Here is a 17,153-nt window from a genome sequence, read left to right on the forward strand (position 1 = left end):
TGCATAGTAGCTATAAATACAAAACTGAAGCTTAGTGAATTGTTGAGGATTAGTCATATTTTATTTATGATCATCTCTTGGAAGCTGAAGAAAGAAGATCAAGTAGCAAGAATGTTTATGTTTTGCAAGTACTGATTTTAAGAAGGCAAACGTTAGGTTCTGATGTTAACCACCTGTTGCCAAGCCACGAATGAAGAAGAATTTGAGTAAATGACAATCCCTAGTTGAGTAAATGACAATCTTTAGAGAGTGTGAGTCAAAGTGACAATTTTTAGGAGAATGTACAACCAATAAGGATCAGACCCCACTTCTGATGGCAAGGATTATAAAAACATTCCATAAAAAAATTGAATCCTGGTCAAACCCAGGCTGCTGTTTTTCATATCCTGCTTGCTGAGTGATCCTGGAAACTTAATCTGATTCTTCAATTTCTCCCAACATAAGTAATTGAATTGTGGGTCAGGTGGGACCCTGTGTCCGCAAGCTATAATCAGGGGATTTGGTCACTCCATGGCTTCCTTAACCAGCACACCAATCTGATTAAGGAGCCCAGTCTACAAAAGGGCCTTGCTTTAGGACACAGGCAACTTCTTTGTCCACTGACCTCCAATGATTAGGCCTCTGACTCAAGAGCTTGAGTTTTGAAGACTTAATGTAATTGGACGACCACGATGGGTCCCCTTTCTTTCTCCCAGTCTACCTCATCCCTCCATTATTTCCGTGGCTAGCTTACAGGTTACCTAGAACACTTAATAATCCTTTTATTTGATTCCTTTGTACTGATGTATGTATATTTTCTCAGACAGCCTTTCCCTCTGACAGAAAAATATTTTGGTAAACAAAACAAAGCAACTCACCCACCAGACAAAGTGATTACTAAGTTGGAGATCTCTTTGGAAGATATTAGCCAGCCGTGAAGCAGAGACATATTTTTCTCCATGCTTTTTCATAATAGTGTTCATAAAGTCATATGTAAGTTGGATGGTGTGTGGTTAGAGCAATGAGGAAGGAGAGAAAATGTGCTGGAAGGGAAAGAGCACCGGGCTGTGCTGTCAACAGACCGGGGCTGAGAGCCGGGCCACGGGTTACTTACTTGCTGTTATCATGGCGGACAATTTACTTCCTAGAAATGTCCTCTCTGTGAAACGTGGATGATGATGCCTGACAGGGCAATTCTAAGGGTTAAAGGTAAAGTGGGTAAAGTGCTTGGCACCAGTGAACACAAGCACATTAAACGTGTTTTATTGTTTTGCTCATGTTCAATTCGTGTTCTACCTTAATGAAACTCCATATCAAGTACTTTATTTTTATGTAAGCAGCACATTTGCGTTGATCATTTGGTATGTGCCTAGTGGTAGGTGCTGGGACACAAGGGAATAAAGCAGAACCCCTACGTTCAAAGGCATAACAGTCTAATTGTTTGGGGGGTGTTTGTGTACATGTTCAAAGAGTAGAGCATAATGAGTCCTTGCCTTGTTGAAAATATTATCTAAACGAAATGAAATCAGTGAGGTGGTATTTTCACTGTGCCTGGAGGACACAAAAATACATAGATAGCTCATAGTTAGGAATGGCGGTTATGGGAATTCTAAGAGGTGAATATTGAACCTGAAATATACCAGGGGCACAAAAGTGATGAGCTGTGTTTGTGTGGTTAGTTTCCTCGTGGTATTCTCCTTCACTTTTTCAGCAATAACTTAAAATTTGTCACATTGGATTCTTCCTGAAGTCAATCTGACTTGAATTTTAGACCCAGGATCTCCCTTTTCACTTATTTCTTTTCAAAATACCAAGTTTCCCAAAAGATTGACAAGTTTTTAAAAAGATATAATCAGATTTTTCACAACAGGTTTGCTGCCAGAATACAGGTGTCATGAAAACCCCTGCTTAACCTAACCCAAAATGGGAAAGGAAAAGACTCATATCAATATCATCGTCACGGACACACAGATTTGGACAAGTCTGCCACTTCTGGTCATCTGATCTACAAATGTGGTTGACAAAAGAACTATTGAAAAATTTGAGAAGGAGGCTGCTGAGATGGGAAAGGGTCCTCTCAGGGAGGCCTGGGTCCTGGATAAACTGAAAGCTGAACATGGACACGATATCACCGTTGACATTTCCCTGTGGAAATTCGAGGCCAGCAAGTGTTATGTGACCACTGTCGTTGCCTCAGGACACAGAGACTTCATCAAGAACATTATTACTGCACATCTCAAGCTGACTGTGCTGTCCTGATTGTTGCTGCTCGTGTTGGTGAATTTGAAGCAGGCATCTCCAAGAATGGGCAGACCCGTGAACATGTCCTTCTGGCTCACACTGGGTGTGAAACAACTCATTGTTGGTGTTCACAAAGTGAATTCCACTGAGCCACCCTCCAGCCAGAAGAGAGATGAGGAAATCGTTAGGAAGTCAGCACCTACCTTAAAAAAATTTGGCTACAATCCCAACATAGCGGCATTTGTGCCGATTTCTGGTTGAAACGGCGACAATATGCTGGAGCTAAGTGCTAACATGCCTTGGTTCAGAGGATGGAAAGTCACCTATAAAGATGGTAATGCCAGTGGAACCATGCTCCTTGAAAGTCTGTATTGTATCCTGCCACCAACCCGTCCAAATGATAAGCCCTTGCGTCTCTCCCTCTAGGACATCTACAAATTTGGGGGCATTGGTACCGTGCTTATGGGCGAAATGGAGACTGGTGTTCTTAAATCCAGCATGGTGGTCCCCTTTGCTCGAGTCCATGTTATAACCGCAGTAAAGTCTGTGGAAATGTACCGTGAAGCTTTGCGTGAGGCTGTTCCTGGGGACAGCATGGGCTTCAATGTCAAGAACACATCTGTCAAAGATCTTATCATGCAATGTGGCTGGTGACAGCAAGCAGCTGGCTTCACAGCTCAGGTGACTATCCTGAACAATCCAGCCAAATCGGGGCTGGACATGCACGTGTGCTGCATCGTCACCCAGCTCACGTTGCTCGGAAGCTGGCTGAGCTGAAGGAGAATATTGACCGTAGTTCTAGAAAAAGTCTGGAAGATGGCCCCAGGTTCATGAAATCCGGTGACGCTGCCATTGTTGATATTGTGCTTGGCAAGCCTGTGCATGTTGAGAGCTCCTCTGACTATCCTCTGGGCTAATTTGCTGTTTGTGACACGAGACAGATGGTTTCTGGGGGTGTCATCAAAGAGTGGACAAGAAGGCAGCTGAAGCTGGCAAGGTCACCAAGCCTGCCTAGAAAGCTCAGAAGGCTAAATGAATATCATTGCCACCACCTGCCACCCCAGTCTTAATCAGCAGTGGAAGAACGGTCTCAGAACTCTTTGTGCCAATTGGCCATTTAAGTTTAGTAGTAAAAGACTAGTTAGTGATAGCAATGCATCGTGAAACCTTCAGAAGGAAAGGAGGATGTTTTGGGGACCCAGTAAGTTTGTGTGTGTGTGGCAGTTTTAAGTTATTAATTTCTCAAATCAGTACTTTTTAATGGAAACAAGTTGACCAAAAGCGTGTCACAGAATTTTGAGACCCATTAAAACAAAAGTTTAATGAGAGAAAAAATTAAAAAAATAAAAGATATAAACAAATTTTGCTCTGCATCCCTCTTTTGCCTGCCCCCCCCCCAATCTCCAGGAAACTTTTTGACATCCACTTCATAAAATAAGCAAGTAATTATCTGTTTGGGGGATGGAAAACAGAGGAGGTGGGAAGTGAAATGACTGGCCTACACTCCCATTATTTAGGCATGGAAATTATTTGTTTAGTGATTGTGTCACAATCATAAAACAGTTTTTACATTGTCTTGGCCTCTTTGTGTGTTTTGAAAGAGAAGAGTGCACTTAAAACATTCTTTTAATTCTTCGGAATTACGTGTATATTTGGGGAGGGTGTGAAAGAGGCATTCTTGAAAGAAAAATGTTTTAAGCACAACTGGGAAGACATGTTAACACAGAAAAAGGAAAATGAATAAAAAATGTTACTTTAGAATTGAAAGAGATTTTAGAGCTTACCTTGTTTAACTTCCACGTGTACAGATGAATGGCCTGGGTTTAAATGTCTTGCTCATAGAAGGTCACACAAACTGAGATGTCCTGACTTCTAGAATAGGGCTTTGCTCCCCTCCGTTATTATGAGATGACACGGCAGGATGGTCTAATAAATATTGTCGTGTTGCTGTGACTGCTTGTGAGGGCAAGTTGTTTGTACAAACAAAGTTTACATAATACCTGATACAGAAATCCTAGTGCCCTGATGTAACTTTAATGATGATGCCTTTGCTCTCTTTAGACCAGGGAAATGAACACACATTTCTAGTTTCATTTATTTTTTTATTTTTTTAAGTTTATTTATTTATTTTGAGACAGAGAGAGAGAGAGAGCATGCATGAGCACAGGGTGGAAGGCAGAGAGAGAGAGAGAGAGAGAGAGAGAGAGAATCCCAAGTAGGCTCCATGCTGTCAGCACAGATGCTGATGTGGGAATAGATTCCACAAACCGTGAGATCATGACCTGAGCCAAAGTCAAGAGTTAGACGCTTAACTGACTGAGCCACCCTGGTGCCCCTGTAGCTCCATTTCATAAAAGGTCTCCTTGAGGGCACTAAATCCTGCTCTTCTGGAAGAGCTCATCCACCTCCCATGGGTAAACAATTCGCTTCTTTACAAATTTTGTTTACTCACAATCCATAAACAGAATAAATCCTGTTTTGTGTGATTGCTGTTACCACAAAATTAGACAGACTTCACTTGAATGAACAGTGGTAGACTGTTGCTAACATGGGCATCAGTTCTGCATAGTGTCAAAGAAAGGAAAAAAAGTTTGACCAAACATATTGGATCTACAGTTAAGTGACTATAATTATTTAATTGTGGTTACTCTGAATACTTCTGCAGTGAGGGAAAGCTAGTGGTCACTATGGTTGGTTTAAAAATCAAGTAACCCATTCCATAGTTTATAGGTGAATGTTTCTGAGTTTTAAAAAAGTTTATCAGATAGAACAATTTGCATTGGTTTTACCATTATATTCACCAAAGCCATATTCTATCTATACTTCGATACCTTCCTCAGCATTTGACATTTAACTTCCCAGAGACTGAATTTCAAGGTAAATTATATAAAAGTAAGTTTTGAAAGAAGCCAGTCAAGACCTAGATTTTGCTGTTTCTCAAACAAACTTTTCTTATTACTGTAGTTGAGGCTGGTGAGATTAGTGACTCTATTTTTAAAATATTTGTATAATTCAAGTTGTTTGGATTTATTCTTTTTTTGGAGGGTTTCTTTTCTTTTCCTTCCTTCTTTCCTTCCTTCCTTCCTTCCTTCCTTCCTTCCTTCCTTCCTTTCTTCCTTCCTTCCTTCCTTCCTTTTCAAACACAATATATGTGAAGAAGAAATAGTAATTGATGACCATTTATACCCACTTGTTTCACTCTGGAGAATTCTCTTACCTCCTCATCCATGCCCTTAGCAAAAGTGACAGATGAAAGGAAATTTCCAACTGTATGTAAAATTTTGGGAATATTGCAACATACTGATGGATCTTCTATAAGTTTGAAGTGTCAGCTCTTTATTAAGACCAATTTATTAATATTTTTCTCTTAGGTCATATTTATGAGAGCAGATCTGCTTTTAATGATATTACCAATATATACAAGGTACAGCTATATCACATCATCACATTGCACATCAGAAACACAAAACACACAACTCATTTTCATCTTCTCCAGGCCTCAGTTTCCTCATTTGTAAAGGAATGTGAGAAGGTGGAATGATTTTTTTTAAGTTTATTTATTTTGAGAGAGAGAGAGAGAGAGAGGATGTGCACATGACCAGGGGAGGGGCAGAGAGAGAGGGAGAGAATCCCAACCAGGCTCCATGCCTCCAGCACAGAGCCCCATGCAGGACTTGAACTCACAAATTGTGAGATCCTGACCTGAGCCGAAATCAAGAGTCAGGCGCCTAACTCACTAAGCCACCCAGGTGTCCTAGGGTTGAATGATTTCTAAGGTGATTTCCTGCACAAACTTTTTATGAACGTATTCTTAACACATGAACTTCCTAGCAATCCTGACAGCAAAGAACACTCTTACCAGATTATTCCCAAATGTAACACTTTTTTTGTGGTTTATAATTTAAATATAAAAATGTGGATGATGTACATTCAGAAAGATTTAGGTTAACTTAGAAAATTATGGATGGATCTGCCATTTCCTATTTTAAATCCTTAACACAGGCAATCCACTGTGTGTTGTTTATTTCACAAAATGCCTTAATCCTTAAAGATCATAAGAGAATCAGAATATTCTTGTAATATTACTCTTCACAATTTAAAAACTTTGATTATGACTAGCTTTGTTCTTGTCTTTTAAGATTAAAGGGTCACAGATTTTTTTTTTTATAATGTTTGCTTATTTTTGAGAGAGAGAGACAGAGTGCAAGTAGGGGAGGGGCAGAGAGAGAAAGAGAGAGACACAGAATCTGAAGCAGGCTTCGGGCTGTCTGCACAGAGCCCAACATGGGGGTCTAACTCACAAACCGTGAGATCATGACCTGAACCGAAGTTGGACGCCTAACCGACTGAGCCACCCAGGCGCCCCTGAAGGGTTGTATTTTTTTTTTAAATGCCCTCACTATGCTGCACTCTTGCTGTCACGTGAGTACGATCTGGGGTGTTTCCATGGCCCTCCTCCAGCTTCATAATGGCCTCTTTTACAGATACTCAAGAAATTATTAGATTAATTTCCAGGCCTGGAGATGGTTCTGTATATTTTGAATTTTATGACCATAAGATGTTTGATGGACCTCCTATTCTATTTTCGTTGGCAACAGATGCAGTACATTGGGGTGCTGGAGAACTTAGATGAAAAGCATCACATAGAAATATGCACTGCAACTAAAGCAGCGGCAATTTTAAAACAAATAGAACTCAATCCCTCTGTAGTTACTGTTTTAGAACTGATAAAACCTTTCATTTTGAAATGAAGAGGAAAGTGAGGACATAAAGTATATTATGTGTACAAAATAAGTGAAATTTCCTTACTGCTAATCAGATAACTTGGAGTTTCTCCGACACCACGCCTTCCTTGTCAATTACCCCCTGACATTGATCAGCCTCTGTTTTTACATCTCCATGTTAAATACAAAGAGTTTCCAGCCTCTACTTTTTTTTTTTTTTTCTTATCGGTGAAAATTCTAAGCAGACGTTGTCACAGTTGTTTGGATGCTTATTTATCTAAGCTCTTCTAAAACCCATGAAGGCAGAATTTGTTTCTTTCTTTCTGCCTTCTTCTTTGTATTCTTAATCCTAGCAAAGTGTCTGGCATGCAGCAGGAACTCAGGGCGGATCTAGTAAATATTTGCAGCAAGAAGTACTGTGCGCCCTGAACACTAACCGCCACTGACGTCTTTAATGTCAGGTTTGCTGGAAGGAAAGCTCACGTGCTAAGAATTAGGTTCATAAAAAGTTTGCGCAGGAAATAATCTTAGGAACTATTCCATCCTCTCACGCTATTGTACAGACGAGGAAACTGAGGCCTGGGAGAAGATGACAATGAGTTGTCTTTTTTGTGTTTCTGATCTACACATTTAAAATTTAAAAAAATATAACGTTTACTTATTTTTGAGAGAGAGAGAGAGCGCGGGGGAAGGGCAGAGAGAGAGGGAGACACAGAATCTGAAGCAGGCTCCAGGCTCCGAGCTGTCAGCACAGAGCCTGACGCGGGGCTCGAATTCACCAACGGTGAGATCACAACCTGAGCTTAAGTCAGATGCTCAACCGACTGAGCCACCGAGGTGCTCCTGATCTGTACATTTTAACAGAGCATAAACAGTAATATTAACATATAACAAATTATATTCACAACAGAGCCGGGTGATATAATTTCTCACATTTTCCCCAGCTTTCATGAGGCATAATTCACAAATAAAACTCTTATATACATAAGGTGTACAATTTGATGATTTGATATAGCTGTACATTGTGAAATGATGCCCACCATCAAGCTAATTAACACATCCATCGTCTCATATCATTGAGCACCAACCGTATGGCTACTTACAAATCAGAACATTTTGCCTTTTAATAGCTTTGTTGTGATATCTGTTGGGTTGTCTCTGAGTGCTCAGGGTTGGGCTGGCTCGCAGATGGGAGTTATGATACAGCAGCCGCCGGGGGCTGTGGTGGTGGAGATGGAAGGGCTCAAGAGCCTTGAGCAACATGGCCAGTGGGAGCAGAGGTCCTTGTCTTCAGGGTCCTCCAAAATGAGGTGGATCTGAGGGGAGAACTAACCTGGAGACGGCAAACAGGTGGATCCTTGCAGGCTTGAGGCATGGAGACAGTTTCTACTTTTCTCTTATGATCTGATATTTGCAAATAAGATGGAAACCAGAATATACTGGAATATCTAAGAAACCCAGCCAGACACAGGCCTGTTGTTTGTTCTGTCTGCAGAACAACACAGGTTGTTTGTTCTGTCTGCGAGAGTCTCATTTGTGTATATATATATATATATATGCAGAAAAATACATTGGGCTGGTTTGTGAATATTCTTTCTATTCTTACTGTTAGGATTAGAGATAGAAATGTGAAGGTGAAGACAAATTGAATTAAAATTTCCAAAGTCTCTGGGAGAAGTGAATGTGTACCATGTTGAAAACAGATATTCAAATAAGATTCTAAAATATCTTCCCCAGAGCTAAGAAAACAAAAACAAAATGAAACCCCCCCCCAAACCCCCCAGTCTTATTCCTAAAAGACTCTTTTGAAGCAGGTGTTTTTGTCAAATAGTAAATCTATAACTAAATATTTCAAGGGTATGTAGATTCAGAAACATAGATATATTCTAAGAACTTTTTTTACTTGATTGGGTTCTGTCACAGGTCAGTTTTTGTTTTTGGCTACCATTTTATTCAGCAAATATATTCCAGAGTAACGTAAAATATGTCCATTTAGTTCATGAGTTTCTTGAAACAGTTGGTGTCTAAATAACTTTATTCTTGGCAGAAGCAACTTCCTGTTTTAAAAGAAAATAAGTTAAAGGTCTTATAAGGAAGGCTCATACGTCTTCTTGGAAATCAAGTGTTTCTTACAAAACATTTTGATGTGTTTAGTACAGAGGAATTAGGAACATATGGGTCACATTTTCCTTAAAATGCACATGGTTTTTAAAAATTAAAGGGTAATGTTCTTGGTAAAATAGGTTTTGCCAAACCCAAACTGCTTAAAAAATTGTTCAAGATGTGTAGCAAGGCCAAAGGGCCCCAGGCTTCCACAGTCCTAATAATAGAATCAATCAGGAAAACCAGAATGAAGTCACAAAACTCATTTTAACAATCTCTTGAAAAAAACCAACAAAAATAAATCTCAATGTAGTAACAATCACAAGCAATTAGAATATAATAACTTTTATGCTCATACCGAATAAAACCCCAAGCTGGTAGTTAAAATCGTGCTAGGAATTCTGGAAAGTTGGCAGTGTACTTTGCTTGACTGAAATAATTGATTACATCTATAAAAATGGCGAAGAGACTAGAAGGGATTGCACAGATAAAGTACTTACCAGAAACGATTTAAGAATTTTACTGTGGTTGCTTAAGGAATAGAGGTTTATATGATTGTTTAAAACCCACACATTCTTTAGTAGAAAGATGTATGAAGAGGCAATGACCACAAAAATTTCATTAACCTGGTATTGAGTACTACTTGTCTTGTCTGGAACAGAGTCTATTAAATCGCCTAGTGATGTTCCCAGGGATGATGGGATAAAACGACTCCAGGACGTCAGACCTGAGGCTGTATATGTATATGGCCAGAATCAATTTGGTGTCCCATCAACTGTCAGCAAACAAATCTAAAAAGAATCCAAGTCTCTGCGCGTCAATATTTGCTTCTCTTAACTACTTATTTTGATGTGATATCTTGGTCTCGCACATAGTAGGGATCTGTTAGAAATGTACCGATAGGATTTGGTTTCTTTGCATGAGAATACCTCGCATCCTTTTTCAAGGTCTTCATTTTCCCTGCATGATCTGCCTCTGGGTATTATGAGTAAACCCTCAGGGTTTTCCTCTGCTGGTTGACTCATTGGTGTTTTAAGGAAAAAAAAAAATACTGCAAGGCCTTAGAATAATAATAAAAAAAAATCTTATTCTTCTCCAACTCAGACTGAATATAATCACCTCCAGCAAACGACGGAAACATTATGTTTACCAGTTGGGCAAGTTGAGCCAATAGTGCAAAGGTTCTGGAATCCTTCCAGTTTCCTCTTCTCTGCTCAAGATGCATGGCATTGTCTCCTGCTGAGAAGAATTCTAATTACTAGACAACGTGGGAACAGGGCAGACCGTATCAGCAGACTTCTGCATGGGACGTAGAGTTTGCAGAGACACAAAGTGCTCATAGAAATAACGCCAGTGTTCCTCTTTTTTTGTTTTACCAGTTCTCTAGGAAACTATATGTTTTGAAAGTGAACAGGACTGATGCATTTTAAGTCACAGGGAAGGATTTGGAAGGGTGTCTAGGTTGAGCCATAGGGGTTATGATTGTATTATTGTGTGTATGCAGGGTGGAGGGTGTTACACTGACTTTCATCTAGATCTAAGTGGGTAAGGAATTGTGTAAATGTGTCAGTGTGTGTGTGTGTGTCGGGAGGGGACTTTGGCTTTATCAGAATTACTGGGTGATGTCAGGGAAAAGGTTATCTCAAAGGGCACTAAAAAGATACATATCAAGGCTAAGGATTCATTACTAAAAAAGTGATTTAAGAGGAGTGATCTAGTTCAGTTGATTAAGATTTCTAAGGGGAATGAACTTTCAGATGTCAAAGAAAAAATATTTTAATTAGAATATTTCCAAGAAGTCCCTCTCAGTGACATTGACACAAGCGTTTCATTTACTGTCCCACCCTTCCTGCTCTATTGCATCTGACTCTAGCCTCCTTTATCTTATTCAGTTTAAATCTTGGTCACAGCTCCCAAAAATGATTTCATTCTTACCAATGTGTCTTCATCCACTGTTTGCAAAACATTTCTCTGTGAAGATTTCCTTGATAATTCCAGCCCACTGGTGCCTCCCTCAGTTGTCTAAACTCATAATACTTTTATCATTTCTATGGTTTATTTGATGCATGCCAATATATTACATTTAATTTGTCTCCTTGTCCTCAATCGGGTAAGAGAATGTATGTTGTATATTTCTCTGCATTTCTTATAATATCTAGCACCTTCTGCATTAGAAGTACTCAATGAATATTTGTTGAGTGGATGAATCAGGTTCATGCATAAAAATGTGCACATATAACCCTTGTAGGAAGGGACAAAAAAATAACAGAAGGCTTTAAAACGTATGAACCGGTTTTTTGTTCTGTTGCCCTAGCAACATTTTGTTGAAATTCTTCATATTGAGTCTAGTCATATTGTTTCTTGATTTCTTAGGGAAGTCCTGGCTTTCCAGTGAGTATGAATCCTTATCAACAGCTACCAACAGTGCACGAGATACACAATAGTCCTTCTATTCCACAAATGATTTTGATTTCATTTTGAGGGCCAGTCTCAACATGGCAACAGAGTTCATTGCAGTTAGTTTGGGATTTCCCTACATTCATTTTTCCCTGGAGTCGTATATGACTCTGAAGACGTTAAATAGTTCTATGGGTGTGAGCAGAAATGGCCCTTGGCCATTAATTTGGGGGTGTCATGGCTGAGATATCTTTGTCTACCCTGTCTCATTGGGTCTTGGGCTCTTTCTCTTAAGTCTGTGCTGTTTTTAGGGTCAAAGATTTACTCTGCTGTTTCTTCTCATGCTAGGTCACAGAAACCTCTAAGAGACTGATCCAATCTCATCACTCTATATTTGTTAGGGTTTCCATCTCTGGGGTTTTGCCTTCCTAAGGAAAAGGATCCTGGGATTCTTTTTGGAATGTCTTCTTTAACAATTCCCTTGAGAACTGTCTCCCTTTCTCTCATGTGTGTAGAGACGTATAAACCAATTTTATTATTTGTGAATATGGGATCAGAGCAGAATCTATTTTATTAAGTTTATTTATTTTTGAAAAAGAGAGAGAGTGTATGTACACACACGCTAGGGAGGGGAAGAGAGAGAGAGAGGGAGACAGAGAATCTCAAGTAGGCTCTGGATGTAAGTGCAGAGCTCAAACGCATGAACCATGAAATCGTGATCGGAGCCGAGATCAAGAGTTAGATGCTTAACTGACTGAGACACCCAGGCACCCCTCAGAGTAGAATCTTATTCTCCTCAAATATTTTGCTGTGATTATAACATTTCTTCCTGGATTTCATAGCATTGGTCTCAGGAGTTTTTGTTTTTGTTTTTTAAATAGTTCAGAGGCAGGAAATAACATATACTTAATGGTGTAAATTCTTGAGGAGGAGTAGGAATAAGGGTGGGTTAGACTTGCAAACTATTATGAGAATATATTGATTAGTATCTCAAAAGTGTGAATCCATTAAGTTTAATGGAATCCATTAAATTTAGGAAAGGGAAATAAGAGGTTTACTCAAGCTGTTTCTACCCATGCAAAATCATGGAGCCAGAATCAACGGTCTCTCCTAGGGCACTTAAAGAAACTGAAGGAATAGTTGGCTTGAAAGAGAAGTCTATACTAAAGGTATTGCCATGACCCAGGTAGCAGAGTAGAGTAGAGAAATCTGAAGACTGACAGCAGATTAAGTGCGGTTAATGAGGCTATGTCTATTAGGACAACCAAAGTTAGGTAAGATGTGACCCTGACTTCCTTGGTCTCTTAGAGAATGGTAAGGATGCTTCTATAGCCAGTATATTTATAAAGGTTTTATAAAGAAAAAGAAGTCCAATTAAGAGCAAGCAAGTTGACATATAAGAATATTGAGGCTGTAACTGAGACCTTGTGTTTGGCAACTCATGACCACATTTTACCTGATCCTGGTGAGAAAGGTTTGGTATTCGTTAAGAATTGTATCCGTGTTGGGGTGCCTGAGTGGCTCAGTCAGCTGAACACCCGACTCTTGATTTGGGCTCAGGTCATGATCCCAAGGTCGTGGCATGGAGCTCATGTCAGGCTCCGTGTCAGGCTCCACTAAGCATGGAGCCTGCTTGGCATTTTCTCTCTTTCTCTCTCTCTCTCTCTCTCTCTCTCTCTCTCTCTGCCCCTCTCCCTGGCCCACATATGGACTCCCTCTCTCTCTAAAGAATAAACAAAATAATAAATAATTGTATCTGTGTTATACATAGCTTGACTGGTTTCATAATAGTGTATGTGTAACATATAGATCCATACATTTGCTAGGTCTTACTGATTGAACTGGATAGATTTGTTCATGCACTGAAAACCAGTTCATGAGCAATGTTTATATGCATGATAAACTTGTGGTATTGGAGAAGAACCATGACAGGCAACATTTTTGTAGCCTTCATGGAACTAACATTTCGGAGCTAGTCTCTATGGCATTCTTTTGGCTTTGCTATATTAATTTCCTCCTTTTCAAGCTTCATTGGAAGATTTTAGTAGACATATCTGGACCCAAGTTTGGACACTTGTTCATGATATTGGTTATTAGCCAGGGAATACCCTGACCCAATACATAAATAGGAGATGCTTCTAATTGGGTGCTTTATGGTATCCAGTCCAAAGGTATGAACCAACCGAAAACACCCAAATCTGACATTTACCAGCTGCCTGGTTTGAGCCTCTTCTTCCTATTTGATAGAGACCCTTCTCTTTGACTAAATCTCTTGGACCTATTTTGTAGGATCTCTGGGGTGGGGGGGGGGGGCAGATTGAGATCATTTCGAAACTAGAAGGAGCTACATAAATATAAGATATGGTTACATGTTAATATAATGTAATAATATCTTTTCATAAGCAATAATTGCTAACTAAAATTATTTAAAGTAAGATGACAGCTTCTTTTTAAAATCACTTTTGCTTTTTATGGCCTCTGATAGAATTAACCTCAGAATTATCTCAAACTTATGTGCTCAGAAATATTCAAAATATAAAAACATGTGGTAGGATGCCTGAGTCATGTCTGTTAAGTTTACTATGCGGTGTACTAATTTCTCCGTTCAAGCTGCTACACATAATAATATCAAATCACATTATGATAGGAGATCCCAGAGCGGTGACTCTGCAAATGGTGATGGGGAGGGGATAAGGAAAGCAAGAATGTCCTGAATACTAAAAAGTTTCCCATTACCAGGCATTTGAGATGATGTAGACGAAACTTGGTTGGATGCACAACTAGAATTAAAAATAACTATGTTTCTTCGATTAAAGACATTAAAACATTGTAGACTTGTTGAAATCATAAACTTAGAGGTTTCTGACTTCTTACCTTTCTCCAAATATACTTTTAGGAAAAAAATCCTAAAATATGATATGGTCAAAATACTCACATTTCCTGACATCAGCGCTGTAACAAGGTTCCTAAACCCTTCTATTTGACTGAATTACTGAAGCCTTTCACTTTTTTTTTTTTGTCAGCTTCACAGATGCCTTGGATATGCCCGTCCTCTCCTGCTTGTGTTTGGGCTAACCAATCTGCTAACGGGAAGAAATCAGAAATATTGTTCAGCTTTTGTTGTGTATATTTGAAGGCCTTTCTGGGATGCTCAAGAGACAGAAATGCCATCCCAGAAAGTGGACCCTGAGAAAGCTGTGAGAAAAGGTGGGATTTAGGTTGAGAAAACTTTAAGAGTTCAGAATGTTGAAGCCCCAGTTGCTTAAACCTATAATGTTTGCTGCCTCTATTTAAATGGATAATTAGATCAAGGGACAAAGTCAAAGATTCCTGCTATGTTCTAGTTCAATTCTCTGCTGTTTGATATTAGTTAAAAGTCTTTTAGCTGCAAGGGAATAAAACTCAACTGCTGCTGATTTAAGTAAAAACAAAATAAAAGCAGGGTGTGGTGGTGGGGGGGGCTCGTTAGCACATGTCACCTCAACGCCAAGGCTAGTCTGTAGAGATGGCTGGATGCAAAGATGTGGACAATATTAAAAGCATCAGTGGCTCTTTCCACTGAACTTTCTTGTGTGGTTTCATTTTTTTCCAACACGGTCTCCTTATAAAATGGCTACTCTCAACTCAGACCCTTTAAGCTTAGTAAAGCCTAGCAGAAGAAGAAAATCTCTTTCATGATAGGTCCAGTGAAAGTTCTAGGGTCCAGTTTGGAGTGAATTCATTCTGTGCTTCTCTCCAAACCCCTGTGGACAAAGAGATAGACTCTATTGGCTGGATCTGGGTCATGTTTTCACCTAGCTGGTGGGAAAGAAAAGTAAGGATGGCGGTGGTGGGGGTTGGGAGGAGGGGGTTTAGATGCCCAGAACCGCATGAACTGAGAGAAAAATCTAGGTACTGATATCCGGAGGAAGGATGGCTGGATAGCCAAAGATAAGAAATGCCCCTTTGGGTGTGTTTGTAAATTACATGAAAACCCAACACTGTCCTCATGAATTGACCATCTTCACATTTCTATTAATAAAAAAAAAAAAAAATCACAAAGAGACAAAAGACCAGAATCCAAGGGCCAGTGCTATTCCTTGAAAAGTTGCTACAAAACTGAAATCTGCTTCGAAAACCATAAAGTGCTATATTCGTTCAAGCTACATACATAAAAGTGCTTTTAGTTGTTCATCTGCTATTAATTTTTATATGTACTTATAATAAATTCAAGTAATCATGAGATAATGCCTCTCTCATGATTATCTGACACTTTACAGAATTTTAAAGGAGACATATAATGAATCCTAGAGCACTGAATTACCTCATACCTTGCAATATCTTGCAAGGAAAAAAAGTCTTGCTCTTCAAAATATCCTTCTGTCTTATTCTGTGACTGAGACTTATAGTCACCTGTGTAAATATGCCATTTGCTGCTTTAACAGTATGTGAAACACATGTATAAATACATAAATATAGCAAATGAACACAGAACAACATAATTGTTGAATTTCAGCTATGTAGAGCATGTCACATTTCTGTCAAATCTGGAAAATAGAGCATTAGCTTTGGAAGAAAATATATTTTGCTTGATTTTTTGTTCCCAGTTTTTTTATATAAGTATGAAAAAACTGATTGTGGCCCACTCTGTCGATGGTTAGTTGTCACCTTGAATTTAGTAATTTAATATCCTTGGGCTTAGTTTCCTAATCTGGAAATTTAAGAAATTTAATTGCATGCTATGTAAGGCTGCCATTAGCCCTAACATTTTATAATTCATGCAATCTCTGAAAATGCGAAATAATAAAACGTGTGCTTTGGAAGTGAACTAGTTAGATTGCCAAGGGCAGTGGCACATTTTTTTTTTTTAAACCTGGGTCCCTAGGGGTGCTTGGGTGTTTCAGTTGGTTTAAGTCACGTCATGATCTGGTTGGTGGGTTCCAACCCTGGGGGGCTCTGAAGCTGGCAGCAGGGAAGCCTGCTTGGGATTCTCTCTTTCTCTCTCTCTCTCTCTCTCTCTGCCCCCTCTCCTCTCAGGCTGTCTCTGTCTCTGTCTCCCTACAATAAATAAATAAACTTAAAAAAACAAAACTGGATCTCTGCAACTCATGTGGTTACTTGATTCTGTCCAAACGGTTGTGAGAAACCCAGGGTCATTGTGTGCATACTTCTGTTGAAAGGTTTCGAGTCTCAGACGGTCCAGGAGCACCCACGTGGTTTTTAGACCGGAAGTTTGATTCAGCTTTTCAGTCCAAGAGAAAGGCAGTCCCAGCCAGCTCAGGACAGGTACAACGGGGAGCGCATTGTGATCTATTTGAAATGTTTCAAAAGCACAGGGTTGGTTTTCTGCAATTCCATTTTACTGAATTGGCTGCTCGTGGTACCCCAGATGTCAAAAGTTTTGCCCTCCTTTTCTGTTGCCACCTCCCTCTCCCTCCAAGGATAGGATTGCAAATCTGCCCGCTCCCTTCTCTTTTCTCACCACTTAATGGAATGGACTCTACCTGCTGTTATCCAGGCACGGCCCTTTGAGAACATTTCCCAACCAGGGGAAACAAACAAACAAAATAACCAATAATAGGAATGGCCACAAGATATAATTAATTTTTCTGACTATTAACGCAGGAGGAAAATGTCTAATGGGTTGCAGATTTCTTCCTATTTGAATAGCGTGACCGTGACCAATTCAAAAGGAAACCTTCAGCCGAAGTTGCATTTCCGTAGATCCCC

At 39.5% G+C, this 17,153-nt stretch overlaps 1 pseudogene; it reads left to right on the plus strand.

Moving 5' to 3' along the window:
• Positions 1-1,902: 1,902 nt before the first annotated feature.
• On the plus strand, positions 1,903-3,256 carry LOC124529022 (elongation factor 1-alpha 1-like; annotated as a pseudogene).
• Positions 3,257-17,153: the final 13,897 nt, after the last annotated feature.

The sequence above is a fragment of the Lynx rufus genome, unplaced genomic scaffold, assembly GCF_022079265.1.
Source record: "Lynx rufus isolate CCGP_SWC_20201006 ecotype Redwood Valley unplaced genomic scaffold, mLynRuf1.p SCAF_6, whole genome shotgun sequence".
NCBI lineage: Eukaryota > Metazoa > Chordata > Mammalia > Carnivora > Felidae > Lynx > Lynx rufus.